This window comes from Chlamydotis macqueenii, chromosome 1 (assembly GCF_036417535.1).
Source record: "Chlamydotis macqueenii isolate bChlMac1 chromosome 1, bChlMac1.mat, whole genome shotgun sequence".
Lineage (NCBI taxonomy): Eukaryota > Metazoa > Chordata > Aves > Otidiformes > Otididae > Chlamydotis > Chlamydotis macqueenii.
Window position 1 is genome coordinate 31,429,325 of NC_141556.1, and position 17,258 is coordinate 31,446,582.

The window sequence follows — 17,258 nt, forward strand, 5'->3', positions numbered from 1 at the left end:
ATAAAGATAATATTTCTTATTTGGCGTACTACACACATTTTTGCATGCATTTGTGACTTACTGTATATAATTGGACCATTTCTGAAGGCGGAATCATAGTCTGCCAATTAATTTATATTTCAGTTAGTTTGTAGGAAGACAAGGACTCTTACAAGAATGAGCTTGTTAGTTGCAAAGTTCTGCATTTTTGCATGTAGATATAAGTAGAAACATCTAAATTTTCAGTTAGTCAGACCTAGAAGGCTGCCTTAGAAGACAGCTGAAAGCAATGAAGGAATCCTTTGTAGATGAGTTTCTTAAATTGCTCATCCAGGGCTTTGTGTTTAAATGTTTTCTCAGTTCAGTGTGATATAAAACCAAAAATATTTGTTGCAGACTTTTAGAATTATTATCTTATGGTTTTAGGGACAGTTGCAAATAGTGGGGTTTATTTTTGTTAATTCTGACTGCAGAAGTGTACATAAACATTACTGTGTCTCTTTTTTCTCTGTTGGCCTAGTGACAGTTGGCAGGTGCTAGCTTCCAATAAATGAGAGTTGTAAGCTGCACAGCTTGGTAATTGGCATAGAAGTTGGGTAAGGAAATTGCCTTCTTCTCTTATGCTACAATATAGTCTTTTTGAGACAAGTTCTATGTCTTTTCCTTTTCCAGAGAAAATGAGCCATTATTCATTTTTCTCAAAGGGAGAGTGCGTACATGAGGAAGGAGTACCTGTCCTCGGAATGACTTGTGTTTTGCTGAACCAACTAAGAGCTGACAGCTCAGTCTCACCAATGTTTTTGAAAACCAGGCTCAGAGTGTTTTAAAATTAAAGTGGATAGCAATTGGGAAAAACTTCATCGATACATGTGTGACATGAATGTTAAAAGATAATCCTGTACAAGGAAGAAATATGTTTTCAGTTTGCAGTTGTACAAAGAATGGCTCTTTCCCCTCCATTAAAAATAACATTTCTGTACTGTGCATCTGAAAATATGATTCTTTGCTCGTTCTTTTTTCTTCCTGCTAACTGGAAAATGAGGAAGAAAAGTTCTCTTTCTGCAAATTAGAGGAGAAAATATTATTCTGAGATTCTACTGCAAGTTATTTCTGTCATGAAGATGATTTGTTAGGAATATGCTTATAAATTCTTTTTCACTGAAGCAGCACTTCTGTGTGTCACTTGGGATCAGGCTCATGTACAAACATGCTTTGTATGAATGGCAATAATAAGGTCCATTAGGTAGGTATAGAAACCTGATGAAAGACTGTAAATTGAAAATAGTAGCGTTAAAAACATAAAGGAATGTGTGGAAAGCATAGGAATATCTTGGTGTCTTCCTCATTGAACGCTCCAGCTCCTCCTTTAAATTCATGGTACAAGGAATTTTATTTCAAGAACTACATGATTCTTAGAATGGATGAATAACTTATATATAATATTTATATTTGAAACCATTTAGGAATTTCTAATAAAATACAACTTCTGTCTTTACTTTTTGTTTAAAACAATAAATATAATGATGCAAGTTGCTGGCTGTAAAGGGTTCGTCTTTAAAGTGGTATCAGCAAATGCTAAATTCTCTTTGTAACACTCTGACTTGATGTGCATCTTGTGTTCTAACTTTATACACGTTTGGTGTCAGTACTTTACTCCCTTCTCTTAAGCCTATATTACTCTGGTTCCTTTGAGTCAGAGAATCATAGTCTTATTCATCTGAAAGAAGAACTGCCCCTGCCCACCTTTTAGCAATAAAACATTGATATAGCAATGATGCAACCTACGTTGTTTGTATTTTATATAGCTAGCTGTGTAAATATACTTGTGTAGTACAGTTGTATTTTAATATCACTTGAAGCTTCTTAATTACATAAGGATTGTATTTGTCAATACAATACTTTTTTTAGGAGTGTTGCCAGTTCAGACTTCACAGATGATTTAGCGATGAGGTTTATGTAATAGGAGGTACATTTATTTGGTGGGTGGGAAAGGGTGTTTGCTTTGTTTTATTTTTTTAAATGGAGCAACAGTGGAGTTAATGGTGAGTTGTTTTGCAGAATATTACTGCTGAAAGACATTTAAAAGTGTATTTTGCTTCTAACAGTTATTGAAGATTTTGTCAGTGTGTACGCAAATCACAGTGCACTTCAAGGCAGAATGACAGAATTCACAGGAATCTGGCATTCTGTGAGCCTAGAGGAGGTCCTTTGTGCATGAGATACAAGATCTGAGCTGATAATGTCTTGGAGTTTGTAGTACCTTTTATTCTAAGTGTTAGGAAAACATTTATTTGAGTATATTTTCAGAGACAACTTAAATTGTATGAAGAGCAAAACCACATGTTGAAAAAATACATTATTCTGCAGGTATTGTAATACGTGTCAGAGTGTGTAAGAGTTTAGGTCCTGATCTTATTTAGAGCGTCCAAACACACTTGTAAATTCTTCTTTCCCTGATAGGGGAGTGTCACGTTCCGATTTCGGACGAGAGGAAGGCCCCCTTGCGTTCTGCCCGACCTCAGACGAGTCTGGGAGGCGAGGGGCGGCTGGACCGACCTCTCACACACCGGAGCGTGGTTTTGTTCATATTCTCGGGAACAGAGTTAAGACTCAAAAGGGAGTCAAGTGCCAGGTAACTTTATTAACCCGACAAGAAGTTTGTAAATGGAAGAGAAAGGAGAGAAATGAAGGAAAGAAGGAAAAGAGTTTCGGCTACCGCCATGGAGCTGTGGACAGTTCAGTTCGCTCCATGGGGGAACGATCCGTCCGGTGTTGGTCCTCTCGATGTCGGTTCCGTGGATGTGTATTCCGGCGAATGTGTATTCCGTTGAATGAATGAAGTGAAGAGTAGTGAAGTGTAGAAGAGGTGTCGAAGAAGTGTCTCAGTCTCGAAGAAGTGTCTCAGTCTAAATCTAAAAGTCTAGAAGTCTAAAGTCTAGAAGTGTCCCTTTTTATGTTGGTTGTTTTCATTGTATTTCGAGAGCTGGTTTTCCTAGCCGCGACCCTCACCTGGCGGTGATATGCATGCCCGTTAGCGGGTGATCCATTACCGGGCGATATGCATCTCTGGGCGCATGCCGGGGGCTAGGGCTAGATTTCTCGGAACCAGCTCTGCATTCAGGTTTGCAAGACAACAGGAGTTGCCTTGCAAGATAACGGGAAGCCATTGCTCGGGTGGTGGCCCGCTGTTTCAACAATGTTGAGACAAATTTTTGACACAGTCTTTTACAGGGAGTGAGTCAGGGAGAGACAAATCCCAATGAAAATTTATTAGAACAACTTATATTAATTAAGCTTTTATTAGTAATAACATCAGGCTATTATTAAAAGCAGATAATTATTTGCACGGTATATTTGCTTATTCCCTCCCAGTGTTCTCGCACTGACAGACAGTGCCTCACTTGCAGTCACTCACTGTCACTCGGATGGAGGCCAGCCCAGCCGTGTACTCTCAGGGGAGAGCCGCACTGGCGTGACAGTGACTTCTAGGCAGGTGTGTAGAGAGTCCCTCACAAGAGGGACTCGTGCTTCTGATGGTGCACAGCTGCCGCTGCCACCTTGGATGTGGTCTGAGTTGCACGGCCCTTTTTTGGCACTAGCATGTCCTAGTGGCCTTACACGTGCTCGGCAGACTCTGGATCTTCTTACATTTCTTGAAAATACAACAGAATGACAAATCTCTGTAGCTTGTTAGCTTCTTCTCGGCAAGTATGTTTGCTGTTTCTAGCCTTCTGTTTTTCTGTGACTGTTACTCATCCGCACCTGTAGACTCCATTTACAGAAACTCCCAGCGACAGGGTTTTTATGACAACACAGTGGGCAACTGGTACTTCAGTGTGAAACTGCAATGGGAAGTCATTGACCTGTGAAGCATTTTCCTCAACTTTATTTCAATCTTAGTTTTACATTTGGACTTGAACTGTAATCAGTTTGAATTCTGAATTTTCTTTTTGTATTCTAATATACTTCCATGGAGGTTTTATTATTTGTTCCACTGGGATCAAATTTAATCCTATTTTCCAACTCTTATAAAAATGGTAATGAAAAACATGTTACATCGAATGCACTTGCTACAATTTTCTCTAACTTCTTTTATGCAATTCCAATGGCAATTTTTTTTAATAACTGAGTGAACTATTTCTGCAATAGTAGTCATCTTTATTTCAAGATTATCCTTCCCCTTTGTCAGTCACAAATATTAAGAACTTTTGTTCCATTTTACGAACTTTTATAATTCAAAATTCTTCTCTTGGAGCTTGTGTTACTGTGAAACTTCTCAGTTGATGCTGAAAATGGAAAGAAGTTAAATCTTGTGATTTATTGTAACTTTAAGGTACACTGCACCCTCAGCAGGTCATGTAATTCCTAGAAAGAAATAGGAGAAAGCATTATGGTTTTCCACTGTGATTAGCTGGTTATTAGGTCTGACATTAATCACACATGTGGAATTATGCAATGGGAATAATTTAGCTTATGTCAAGGGAGTGGCACTGACAAAAAACTGATTTCAATGAGCTTTATCTGAAGACAGCTTTGAAGATGAGAAGTAATTTACATAACATCTTATTTTGTCCACAAAAAAAAGTAGATTAATTCAGCTTTTTAGCTGCTATTAATTGGACAGCTCTGAAAGTACTACTTGTTCACTGCAAGCTAAATGAAAAGATCTGACCTGGAAATACAAGAGCACTACAGTTATTGTTCTGTCAAAGCTGTTCAATATTGTTCTATCAACTAGTACTACATAAAATTCTTTTCATATATTACATTTCTACATGCCTGAACAGTATCTGAACCCTCTCCTAAGAGAATCCTTCTATAACCTACAGTCTTAGTTGCTTGAAGATCACTCTAGGTATCCATGTAGATTCTCAGGAAATGTTGGCATTAGATTATACAGAACTTGTAATGGCCATATCCCATCAGATGATCTCTGAATTTTCTCATGTAGTAGCTTATTGCTTTCCATGGAGAGGGTCCAGAGGAGGGCCACAAAGATGATCAGAGGGCTGGAGCACCTCTCCCATGAGAACAGGCTGAGAGAGTTGGGGCTGTTCAGCCTGGAGAAGAGAAGGCTCCAGGGAGACCTTTTAGCAGCCTTACAGTACCTCAAGGGGGCCTACAAGAAAGATGGGGAGAGGCTGTTCAGTAGGGCCTGTTGCAACGGGAGTAGGGGTAATAGTTTCAAAATAGAAGGAGGTAGATTTAGATTGGATATTAGGAAAAAATTTTTTACACTGAGGGTTGTAGAGCACTGGAACAGGTTGCCCAGAGAGGTGGTGGATGCCCCATCCCTGGAAGCATTCAAGGCCAGGCTGAATGAGGCTCTGAGCAACCTGATCTGGTTGGAGATGTCCCTGCTTCTTGCAGGGTGGTTGGACTAGATGACCTTTGAAGGTCCCTTCCAACCCTAACTATTCTATGAATCTATGATAGATATGTAGAATAAGGATGAAATTAAGCTTATTGCTTTGCAAAAACCATTTGACTAGCTTTGTTTCATACATTAATTTGGCTGCAAATGGAATAATTATATTTGAAAAGTTTTAAATGCTGCTTCTAATCTAATACATTTCATTTCTGGTGCTTGCTGAAGGCATCTCAAATGCTTCAGAATGCAGATAAATTTAAGTTGTGCTTTTGACCTCTGAAAAATTTGAATCTCTTGTGAGTGTTGGCATTAGATGTCAACCTAGTTGGATTTACTAAGTCAAGTAGGTTATTTTTCTGCTTTTTTGGGTCTATGGGTGCTTAGCATTTCATATATCCTTTAGATATAGATTGCAACATAAAGCAATGTTTTAATTTCATTTCAAGACTCTTAATTACCTGATGACTTCATTTGGCTCTGATAAATACCTTCAAGCATATTGGCTGCAGAGTGTTCACTTGATGGTTTCACTATATGGGGTTGTCAATTTTGTGTGATGAATAGCTCAGTAATTATGGAGGTATTCCATACTTTGTAACTTTACAGTGGATTGTGAAATCTATTCATTGTTTAAAAAATCTAATTCAGGGTCTCTAGGAATCACTAAGTAATATTTTTAAATAGTGTCTTTATAACTCTGAGTCTTGAGGTAATTTTCTAAGAACCTCCAAGTAAATTAGACAATTTGTTTTAATTAAAATTAACTAAAACCTGTGTTCTTGCAGGAAATTAATATCTCTATCTATCTTCCTTTGTTTCCATTTTTGTTCTGAATGATTATGGTAATATAAGTAAACAATTTGAATTTGTCACCACTGTTAATATTGACATGTTATGTATAAATATTTGAATACTTCAGTTTGTAGTAAATAAAAATTAAGTTGTTTGTTTTACAGTCTACCAAAAGGCCATGTAAACAATGCTTTACTAAGGCTACTGTGATATTATAAAAAAAGGCTGTTGTTATTTTGTGATAGCTGCTTTGTTTGTAACAGTTCTTGTCTCCCTAAATAATTAAAATTAGCATTGATTTACAGTAGAGTTAGTAAAGACCAAGCTTTAAAGTATTTAAACCATTTTTATATTGTTATTGCTTAAAGACACTCAAGGAAAAATTAGTGACTGTCAGATACTAGATAGTACCTGTGTTCCCCTAAACTTTGATGTGTAAACATAGTCCTGAATATTTGGGAGCAGGGAAGAGGGTTTTTGGTAGCATTTCATTTTTTGGTAGTTTTGCAGTATTTTTGAGCTTCAGTTGCTGAGGATGCAATGCCTCATTTTAGTGTAGTTGTTCTTCTAATTTTTCTTCTAGCTTTTTTTCATATAAATTATTAATCCTGAAGATTTTTATTCTGACTATCATGAAGATACAAAAATTTAATTTACGAAGAGATAATACTGCCATATTTTCAAATTGCGTGCTCAGATTATTTATGCATTTGGAATAGAATTTAATATGTTGTTTATAAATGAGTAAGGTTTGGAGTAGCAAAATAATTTTCAGCCTCAGTTTGAACACTTATTTCATGGCTCTTTGAGTTAGTTTGAATATTGAAATATATTAATCATAGAATGATAGAATGGTTAGGGTTGGAAGGGACCTTTAAAAGTCATCTAGTCCAGCCTTCCTGCAAGGAGCAGGGACATCTTCAACTAGATAGATCAAGGAAGTGAATGATATCCCACATTATTTCGTCTGTTGCTTGCCACGGAGGCAATATATTCATTTTGAGAAAAAGCAAAGAGTAATTATATATATATATATATATATATATATATATATTTTTTTTTAGTAGATGAGCTCCTGAAAAAATTAAAAGTTGTCGTTTCCTACTTAAAAAGTAAAAATAATAATTTTAACAATGTCTTAGTTTTATTAAATGGTGGATTAGGACAGAATTTCTAAAAGTCTCATAGTGATCAGTTTTTTAACATAATACTTCATATAAGGAACAGCAGAAGAAGAAGAAAGTGACAAAGAATAGTTTTCCCATGTCAACCTCCCAGGTACTCTTTTTTTTTTTTTCTGCTTTGAGTGTCTAATTTATTTATTTATTTATTTTAATGTGAACAGACTCAACCAGGCCAACCTATTTTTCTCAAAGTGCCAATCTCCTTGTAGGATAATGTTTTTTTCCATATTTTAATGGACCTACCTGATTGCACCATTCAGTTTGGAAGAACTGTGAGTCCTTGGCTGGAAAAAAAAAACCACTTTCAGGAGAATCGGGAGGAACACACTGAGCCCGCAACTACTGTCTGAACAGTACAAATCTCAGTGGTCCTTTAAAAGCAAGTTTTCTTAAACTGTTTGCCAGTATCATTTATCTCCTTTCAGCTGCCTCTGTAGCTTAGTTTAGCTCACAGACATGCAGAGTCTCACCAGATAATCCCCCCAAAGTGCTTGTCTTTGTTACCGTTCTGGGCACAGTGTTTTTATCTCCTATGGACCCATTTGATACGGGTTTCTAGTCGTCGTATGAGTGATACACCAAGTAATGCTCTTAGATGTTTGGATGGAGGACTGTAAGCATGCTATTTTTTTTAATATACTGTATTTCAGTCCTAATTTTTTTTCCTTTTTTTCCAATGCTTAAAGCTATTCAAAGGTGTAAGCATACTCAAAAAATAGAACAAAGTTTGAATAATTACCATAGATGCAAAGGATGAGAATCTCTACTGAATTTCATTGCTTGATGACAAGATCTATTTCAGTTTCAATTAATAAGTAATACTCGGGGTTTTTTTGGCATAATGCAATAGGTTGGTAGTTTTAGAATATTTATTATGTTCAATTTTGAGTAAGTTTTATGTTCTATTTTGGGATTTTGGTAGCTTTTCAAACAAGAGCATTTTCTGTCAACGCATTTGGACAGATGGTTGTCCTGTACAATATGTGCAAGGATGTTCCTTTCTCAGGGATTGAATTTCAGCTTTGACTGGTGAGAGTTGGGGATTATGTTCATTTTCCTTCTCCGATTCAGATGCTGATGTGGCTCCTGGAGAGTAGTCTTCTGGTTATCACTAGAGGCGGTATATGAAAACTGTAAGATGGGAGAAGTAGGTCAGGTTTTATGTTTTGTGTTTATCACTAAATGGAGTAATAGAAAAGTCAATGTGTATTCAAACCTCAGGGCATCATTTGCTGGTGCTGATACTGTCATGAGGTGGAGTTTGACATGTCACTGATTAAATTTTTGATGATTGGATTTCATGAGAAAAGAGGTGATGATGATGTTTCAGCTTGAATTTGTCTATGATTCCAGTCAAACAGAAGTGGGGTTTACCCTTGACTTTTTTTTCTGTGTAGATATGGAATTGATTTTAGTTTATTTGTCTCTGAAGAGTTTACTTTTTTTAAAGAGATAATCTTTTTAGTGACTTTGTAAATTCTAGGAAGAATGCTTTAGAAATCACTTGAAACACCCCCCACTTGATCACTTTTTAGATCTTTTAATCAAAACCATAGTTTTCTTCTCAGTTAGATATCTCTTACAATAAACAAAACCCCCTCCCAGAATGCTTAAATTATTTTTGTTGATACAAATACATTTGAGTGAGTCATCTGAACAACCAAGAGTCTACAAGTCCTGAAGCACAAAACATCTCCCATTGAATCAAAATGGATGCGTAATAGTGTTAACTAAAATATTTTACTTAAAATTTTACATTCATTTTTAGTATTTGCGTGGAAGATTTGGAAATTTATTCAACTTGTGTTTTTTAATAAAAGGGAAGGCAGTAGGTTTGACATTATTTCAGCTCTTTAGAAATATATTTCTGTCCTAGTGAGTGCTGAGAAATGAAATTCTGTTTACAGACATTGTTTGTGGGTTCCTGTGGAATTTATCAAGAAGTACCATAAAATTATCAAATAAAACATTCATAAAAGTTAGTTGACTGAAAAATGATGAATTATTCCCATCTTTGTCATGGTAATAGTTTAATGTTTCACTTTCATTTGGTAAGACTAAGATGTAAGGAAAAGATGAGCAGAAGAGTATGTGACAAATATGCTTTCATGTACTGAATTTTTAGGTGAACAAAAGATACTAATGATACATTTGTTCATTTTGGATAAATGTGAATATATATTATTAAAGATTCAAAATTTCCAGTCATTCCAGTTTTTATAATTGAGAACTTGTAAGTATTTTGATTTGACATTCTCTATCTGCTCATGCAGGTAGCAGTCGTTTCAAGTAAACAGATGTATTTTCACCAAAGTACATTGTAACCTAGCAACGAGAGAATTTACTAAACACACAGTGATATCAACTAATTTTCTATCTGATCATCCAACATGATCTTAGAATCAAAAAGACAATAGTGGAAGCTTATTTGAGTAGGGAAAAAGGAAGAGATTTGAAGATTTTAAAAAGAAACAAACCCAAACCGAAACTTCTACATACTGCTAATCCTGTATTTGAGCATGGAGAGCAAGCAAACGCAGGTAACTTAATTTGCCTATCCTAAACCAAGCTAAGGCAATGGGGAAGCAATGTTGGTTTATATTCTTTTAGATTATTTTCTTGATTTGTTTACTTTTTTTTTTACTGCTGTGAATGCAACTGCCAGAGATGCTGGCCTTCACAACCAGGTGAATTGTGTGACGACATTTTTGGAGACTGCATTATTTGGTAGATAAGTACTTATAAGTAGTAGTGCTAGTATTTATTGACTGCGGCTACCATATTTAAATGTAACTTTATGTATCTGAGTTACCACTTTATGCTTGTTATAAAATTATTGTTCTGTCGTAGTGTTAAGCTAGAAGTTATATCAGTTACTGGAAGTCACATACTGCAGTGGTAGGACAGAATGGACAGAAATTTGTTATTTTTTATCACACAGAAATGGCAAGAGATTAAAATACACATAATTCCTAATGAAACTCTGAGCTTCTCAGAATGATCATAGCATGCCTTGCTTTGAGCTGTCCTGTGGTTTTGAAGAGTGGTGGAAAATGATCCCTTAATAATATAATTTCCTTTCTTTTATAATAGAATGATAAGATAACGGGTCAAAAGCTCGTGTTACTGACATGTTCGTTTCCTCTTCAGTCTTAGAATAGTTAGGAGTTGTAGTTATGATGTCTGTTTCATAATGAAAGCTGCTGAGCTGCCTCAAAAAACAGAAGAGTGCAGACTGCACTGGTTTGTTCAATACTGGTCTGCCGTATGCAGATATCACAGTTGGCTTTAATAAGTAGCCCTGTCTGCTGGCCTTTCTTGTAGAGTATCTGATGAACCATTTTTTTCATATTTTCTTTGGGGAGTGTTTAACCTGAGATCAACAAAACAGGCTAGTTACCTATGTCGTTTGATCTGCTGGCGGGCGTCGGTAGATAGCTCGGACCTGCCTGTTGCTCTGCTGGCAATTCAGGCTATGAGAGGCTGTGGGGAAGCTTTCAAGAGATTGAACGATATCTGGAAGGTGTTTCAGGAGAAGGGGCACAGGGGCTGTTGTCCTTAGGGAAGATGCCTGTGGGATCTACATTTTGATACAGTAAAGCATAGAGCATATTCCTAGGAAACTTTCTAGGAACAGCTTGACTACTTTAAAATAATCTTATATTAGATGACAGTTTTTATCCTGGAAGTATAGTTCTTTAATATTTCTCTAAGTCTCAGTTTCTTCAAATGCATGGAAAGCATGTATATACAAAAATAATTGTTTGTTTGTTTTTAAAAAGATGCCCTATATGTGAATAGTATGCCGTTTGAATCATCCCCAAGTAGTGCCAAGAAAATGTTATGCCTTATAAATGTTCTGTTTCATAAGTTGTCTTATTTTTGTCAGGTCCTGTATATAGTGATTACTGAAAAACAAAACAAAACAAAACCAAAACATGGAAACCAAAACCGATGGCCTGCTGTATTTTGTAGTATCGTAAATATAGTTTTGTGACATATAATCTTTTTACTTGCATTAGTATGTGTGGTTTCAATCTTCTCTCCCAAATTAATGGGAGTTTTTTGTCATGTATTTCAGTCAAAGTACATCGGGTCGCTAAGCTAGATTTTTATCATATAGAAATCATGAAGCTAATAAAGTGTAGATGAATAATGTGAGGAAGGAAGAATGAAAAATTTCAACAGGTGGAGGGATTTGTGTTATTGGTGAGGGTAACATTGGCTCCTTCAGGATGTTCAGTCCATAGGCTGATTGGTCAGACTGCACGTTAAGCGGCACTTGGCGTCCCAGAGCAGCCCGGGCACTACTGTGATGGTCAGAAACCTGCAGCAGTGCTCACCTCCTGGGAATCCAACAGAAACTAACTGAATGAGGAGCTGTAATCTCCTGTTAGATGATACCAGGTATTTATCATATGGACTCACTTCCATTTTCTCAAATTTGTTTCCTCTTCATTGTGGTAGTCTCATGAAACAAATCTAACTTGTGTGGACCTATTTCCAGTTGCGGCATTTTGGGGAAGAAGGGAAGTGAAAGGGGATGCAGGATCAGGTACTCCAGGCTGTGCAGATCTTCTTAAGATTCCCCTCTAGTCTTGGTGAGCTCGGCCTCTCTTGAGGTTAGAGTGCTGTTACACCTGTCCTTGAATTTTGTGTGCTCTGGGCAACAAATAAACAATGCCGTTCCAATGTCTGTTTTCTGGTAATACTGTCAAAGAAAAAATTCCTTCAGGGTGAAAACTCTTCTCTAATGGTTGCCATGGAAATGGAGAACTGAGCGATTATATAGATTAATATCTCAGTTCATATAAATGTTCTGAAATCTTTTCTGCCTTATCATTTAGGAGAAACATTGATTCTGTAACAACTGGGCCAATAGTACTTTCAGCTCCATTACAGCTGAGATTTGGGCCAAACCTTTAATGCAGAAAAATAGCTATCTATTTAAATAAGTGGTTTGATTTCATAGAGTTCTTCTAGCTATTCAAGATTTTAGCAGGCAATGTGTTGTTTTTTTTATTTTGTTGCATAAGGTGCATTTTGTAGTTTAACTTCATATTAATGCTTCAAATGCTGGACCAATATCCGGGGAATATTACTACTTTTTTTTTGCTTTCATTACTGCTGTGATGTTTCTAGTAAAAAAGACTCCTCAAGAAGAACATTCCAGAGGAGCTTCTAATTTTGTTCAGTAGCAATGTAAATGTACTCTTACACTAAAAGAAAAAAAAATACAGAAAAAAACAAACTTACTCTATTCTTATTTGTCATATCTAAGTTTGGGTTTATAGTTGGATTTACATCAAAGACTGCAGCGTTTCTACTGGACACATGAGCTCTTATTAGCCTGTGCACTCCTCTCCAACAAGACTGTAGAGAGTGAGTTTTCATCGTTTGGTGCATAAGTCAGGTTAAAATTGAAGGAAAGTACTTTTAGATTTATCTCAAGATGTTAGTTTATTTTGCTTTACAGGTAACTGGAAGCATAGCTTGATTTGTGTTATACTTCTTAGTGATTCTCCTTTCAAACATCCATACGGGTTTTGGTTTTTGCCTTGGAAAGACCAAAAGGGCTGTTGTGTTTGAAGTGACATTTCATTAAAAAATTTTCTCTTCTAAAGATGTGACTGTGGATGGAAGTTAATGTCAACAGAGAAGGTAGTCTGGAACCAGAGGATGACTTCTATTGTACTTGAGAACAATACATATGAGAATGGAGTGTTCACAGAGCACAGTGACTTTTGTGTGGGGGTCCAGATATATAGTTCTTAGTTAATAATGTTCTTTATTTGTAAAGCCATTGTAGTTAGTGATTCAAATGTTAGTTTCTTTTTCATATGAGCTAACATTTCATATTGCTATAGTGTGCTTGTTGTATGAAAATTGCATGCTTATTCTTTCCAGATGGTGCATAGCTTTAAGGCAATCTCAGCACTGTCAGCAAGAGCATCTCTCTTTTCAAATGCGTTGACTGTACTGAGGCGAAGTAGATATCATACAAACTCAGTCAGCATCTATATGCTGAGATCACATTGGGTAGATAATGTTCAAAATTACAATGGCCCTTATAGGTCAAGAGGAGCATCTTGAATTCTGTATGGTTACACTTGCTGTGAATCTGAAATTGTGTGCACGGTTCCTGTGATGAACACAGCAAGACGAGCATTTGAATATTACCAATGAGACCAGACAAAGGTCTGAGTAATCAAAGAAAAAGCTGTGGTTTGAAATGGGGGAGGGAGGAGGGAAAGTAATTTTCACAAATAGCATCTAATTTGAACTCTAGATGTTACCAATGCTAAGTTAGAATCAGAAGCTATTAATTAATTGCATTATTTTAGAAATACTTGTTCTGCCCAGTATGTAAGTGTGTTGGAGTAATATTCCTCTTGCTGGAGCTGATCTTAGGGACACTGCATTCTATCTGTAGTTAGCAATCAAAGAGTGACAGGGAATATTCTAGTGTGTGGGAACTCAGTTGCCTATCCTGCTAACTTTTTAGAAGGATTTCTTGTTGGGATATGCAGAAACAATCATGAGCATTGTTCAAGAGTTAATATGGTCCTGAACCATTTCCCAGGAGAGAGTTTGTGGCTACTCAGCTCTGTTGTATAAAGGATTGCAGTACTAAGGATATGTGCTATTCGACAGCAGTTGACCTCTGTGTCAGGTAATGTGGTTAAAGACATCTTTAATTTCCTAGTGTAGACACAGCCGTAATAATGTAAAGTAACTTGAAGGACGTACCAATGTTAAAAAACTGCTTAGTATTGTATTTATTAGCCTGTGGTTTAGGAAAAGTGACATATGTGTTTGAAGGTCTGGAAAATCTGATTTTATCAATGTTCCTTTCCCATCCCTCTGAACAGTATGTTAATGTTTCTTGTTTTTTTACTCTGGAAAGCTTTTATCAGTAACTGGGTCCTGCATTATTCTACAGAAGGTATTCATTTGGGTTCATTGGCTTATAAACCCATATAGAATATATTGGGCCACCAATGGCTGCAGTGCTGGCATGGAGCAGTTAAGGTTTGAGGCAGAGAATTACTTTCTCTGACTCCAGACAACATTCCTGAGCCCAGGTGAGTGTGAATTCATCTGTGCCAACAGCCTGCTAGTCATGTTTCTGTTTGGGACTTTGTCCTGAATCTGAAGAAAGTTGTAGTGGCTATGGATTGACTCTGTGCCAGCAGTTTATCTTTCCCAAGGCAGATCCTCCTGTGGACAGCAGAACTGTTTCTGATCCAAGAGCAAGAATGGTTTTTGAGGAAGAAGGGTTTTGAGTTGTACCTGTACTTCTGATGTAACCACCTTTTTAATTACTCTGTGACACTGCCAAACTGGTGTAAGAGCCATGACACATAATGAAGTGTGGTATCAAAGCATGTAGCTGTCTCAAAATCCAGGTCACACAAGCACTCTTGTCCACAGATTGAAATGAGTGATAGAGTTCCAATACCTGGGGAACTGCAGTGCGCACAACAAGGGAGCAAGTCCTTTAAAAGAAAAAGGTGTGATAGTTGATTTAAGAGACTCTCTTCAAGGGCAAACAGGGGAGCATAATATATATGGGTAAATATAACTATACTGATTATGCTGCTTCTAGTGCTTAGATTCAGTGAGACTGAAGTCCAAGTATACACTTTGTGTTTGTAATGAAGGCAAAATGGAACATCCCAAGCTGTGAAGAAAGAGGAGTGGCTGCCTTCTGATCTGTATGCACCACATCGCTTTTCTCAGCACAGTCCTAGACTGTGTCAAGCATTGTTAATATTCTCCAGCTTGAATGGAGTGTAACTCATTGCCCACACGCTGGTCATAAGATTTATGCATATATTTGTGGATAAAATAGGGTTACACTTTGTCATTTAATTCCACTTCAGTTTCTTATTCTGTGCCCGCCATCTGGTTCTCTAATTCAGTAATTTATTTCGAAGTCAGTCATTCATTGCTTAGGGCTTACTATCCTGGAAATGTATAGCCTGTTCATGTAGGCAGTTGTCATCCTAGTTTTGGGAAAAAAATGTCAAAGCAAAGCAGATCCCACTGAAACTCAGGACAATGTAGGTGCGTAACAGCAGGTGCCTATTCCACCATCAGAAACGTTATTATTAGCACTTGTAAACACGCATGAGCTAACTTTAAACTCACTTAATTGGGTTAATTGCTAAGAAGGCAGTCTAGGAGAATGAGGCTCAACAATAGCTGCAAAGTGTGCCTGGGCTTCTGGGCAAATTCTTGAGCAATTAACCAACAGTTTCTCCCATGCTACTACAGTGATGTTACTGTCAACACTGCACTTAGGTAGTGTAAATAAGCTGCAATTATAATTGTGCATAAATCACATAAGTAGTTTTAGAAGTGGTACCATAAAATCAAAGTGTTAGTTTGTTATGAAAGGATGTCTTTCAGCCAAAGGAGATTGGTGTTGTTTTTGACATAAACTAATGCTTTTGTTTTTTCTTCATCTTCAGGATAAGAACTGTAGTAACCTGGACAGGGCCATGTAGGGATCTTGGTGGCATGTGTTAATATTAAGGAGAAGGCAAATCCCGTTAGTCTGCAGAATTATGCCTAAGAAAGATTATGGGCAAGCTAAAACTGAACATTTTGGAATAAAAGGGTTCCAGGCTTTATCATTAGTTCATGCATGCCTTACCCAATAACACATACCTCTCCTTCATATATCTGTGAAGTGTAGGGTCGGTGGGTTTTTTTTCCCCCCATTCAGTTCAGGGTAAATAATTCCCATATCCCATTAAACTGTTCAGCTGTGTCATTAATCTTATGAATCAGATGTTCATTTGAAAGCAGTGTCAGCATACAAGTATTGTAAAGTAGGTCACCCTAAGTTTTCCACTTTCTTAAGGTAAAAAGATTCTCTGAAGCAATGACCTTGAAGCATATGTTTGAACAAAGACTACGCAGGAAGGCCTAATGTAACTGGTACTGAAGAAGAACATGCTGTCTGATCCCGGGGAAATTGTTCCAGAATGTAACATTTATTTTAAGTGAAAGCACTAGCATTTAAAGCAGGTAAAACATCAGGTGGTGCTTGTGGAGAATCTCTGATGACCCCTAAAATAAGCCGTTTACTCACAACAGATACTGGAAGAAGAATGAAAAAGAACGGGAAAGACAAAGAGGATGAGGAACGACACAGGCAGCAATGATGGACATTTTTAGTGTACTAGTTCCAGTTAATTTCATCACCAATTGTATTAAATGCCCTGTTTTATTGTTGAAGTGTCAATATTTGATTATTTTGTGAACTAGGTGATGTTCATTGTGTCTTTTGAATTGAGAAGAAGTGTTATAAAATATTTTAGCCTTGGTATGCATTTAATTTGTGTACCATTTATTGGTGTCTTTGCAGAGCTAAATGTCATAGTAAAGTGGAACATTAGATTACCTAATTAACTATTTCAGAGGGATATGTGCTAAATATAAAACTGATAAGTGGTAGCAATTCACTGTTCTTAGTAGCTATAAATGTGTAAAATATTAACACAACTTCAGGCCTATACTTGAATAGTGGGGGTTTTTTTAGAGGTTTATTTACAGCCTGCATCATCAGGGGGAGTCTTTCAGTGATTTCTTTCGGATTTGGATCAAGCACGTGATGACTGAACCACTTAGTCTCCCAGTACTTTAATTGCCAATTATCTTATTTTTTAATGTGGCCTTCAGTCTTCAGTATGATACTTTATAGAACGACAGGCATGGGAGTAGTAGTTAACCCTTCTAGAAACACGATTTGCCAGCGTGTTGCATGCAGCAGCCATGGCACAGCGTGACTCTTGGAGGACTCTGTGACATTTGTTTCCCAGCGATGATAATACTGTCCATTGTACTTTTGCTAACAATCAGCAAAGCGATTATGAATTTATCTGGTACTGTAGAATTGTGTGGCACGTTGACAGCTGCAA

At 36.9% G+C, this 17,258-nt stretch overlaps 1 protein-coding gene across 1 annotated transcript in view; it reads left to right on the forward strand.

Moving 5' to 3' along the window:
- The window catches only part of CNTN1 (contactin 1), a 252,855-nt gene that overhangs the window by 9,766 nt on the left and 225,831 nt on the right, over nucleotides 1–17,258 (forward strand). The window lies entirely within an intron of this gene.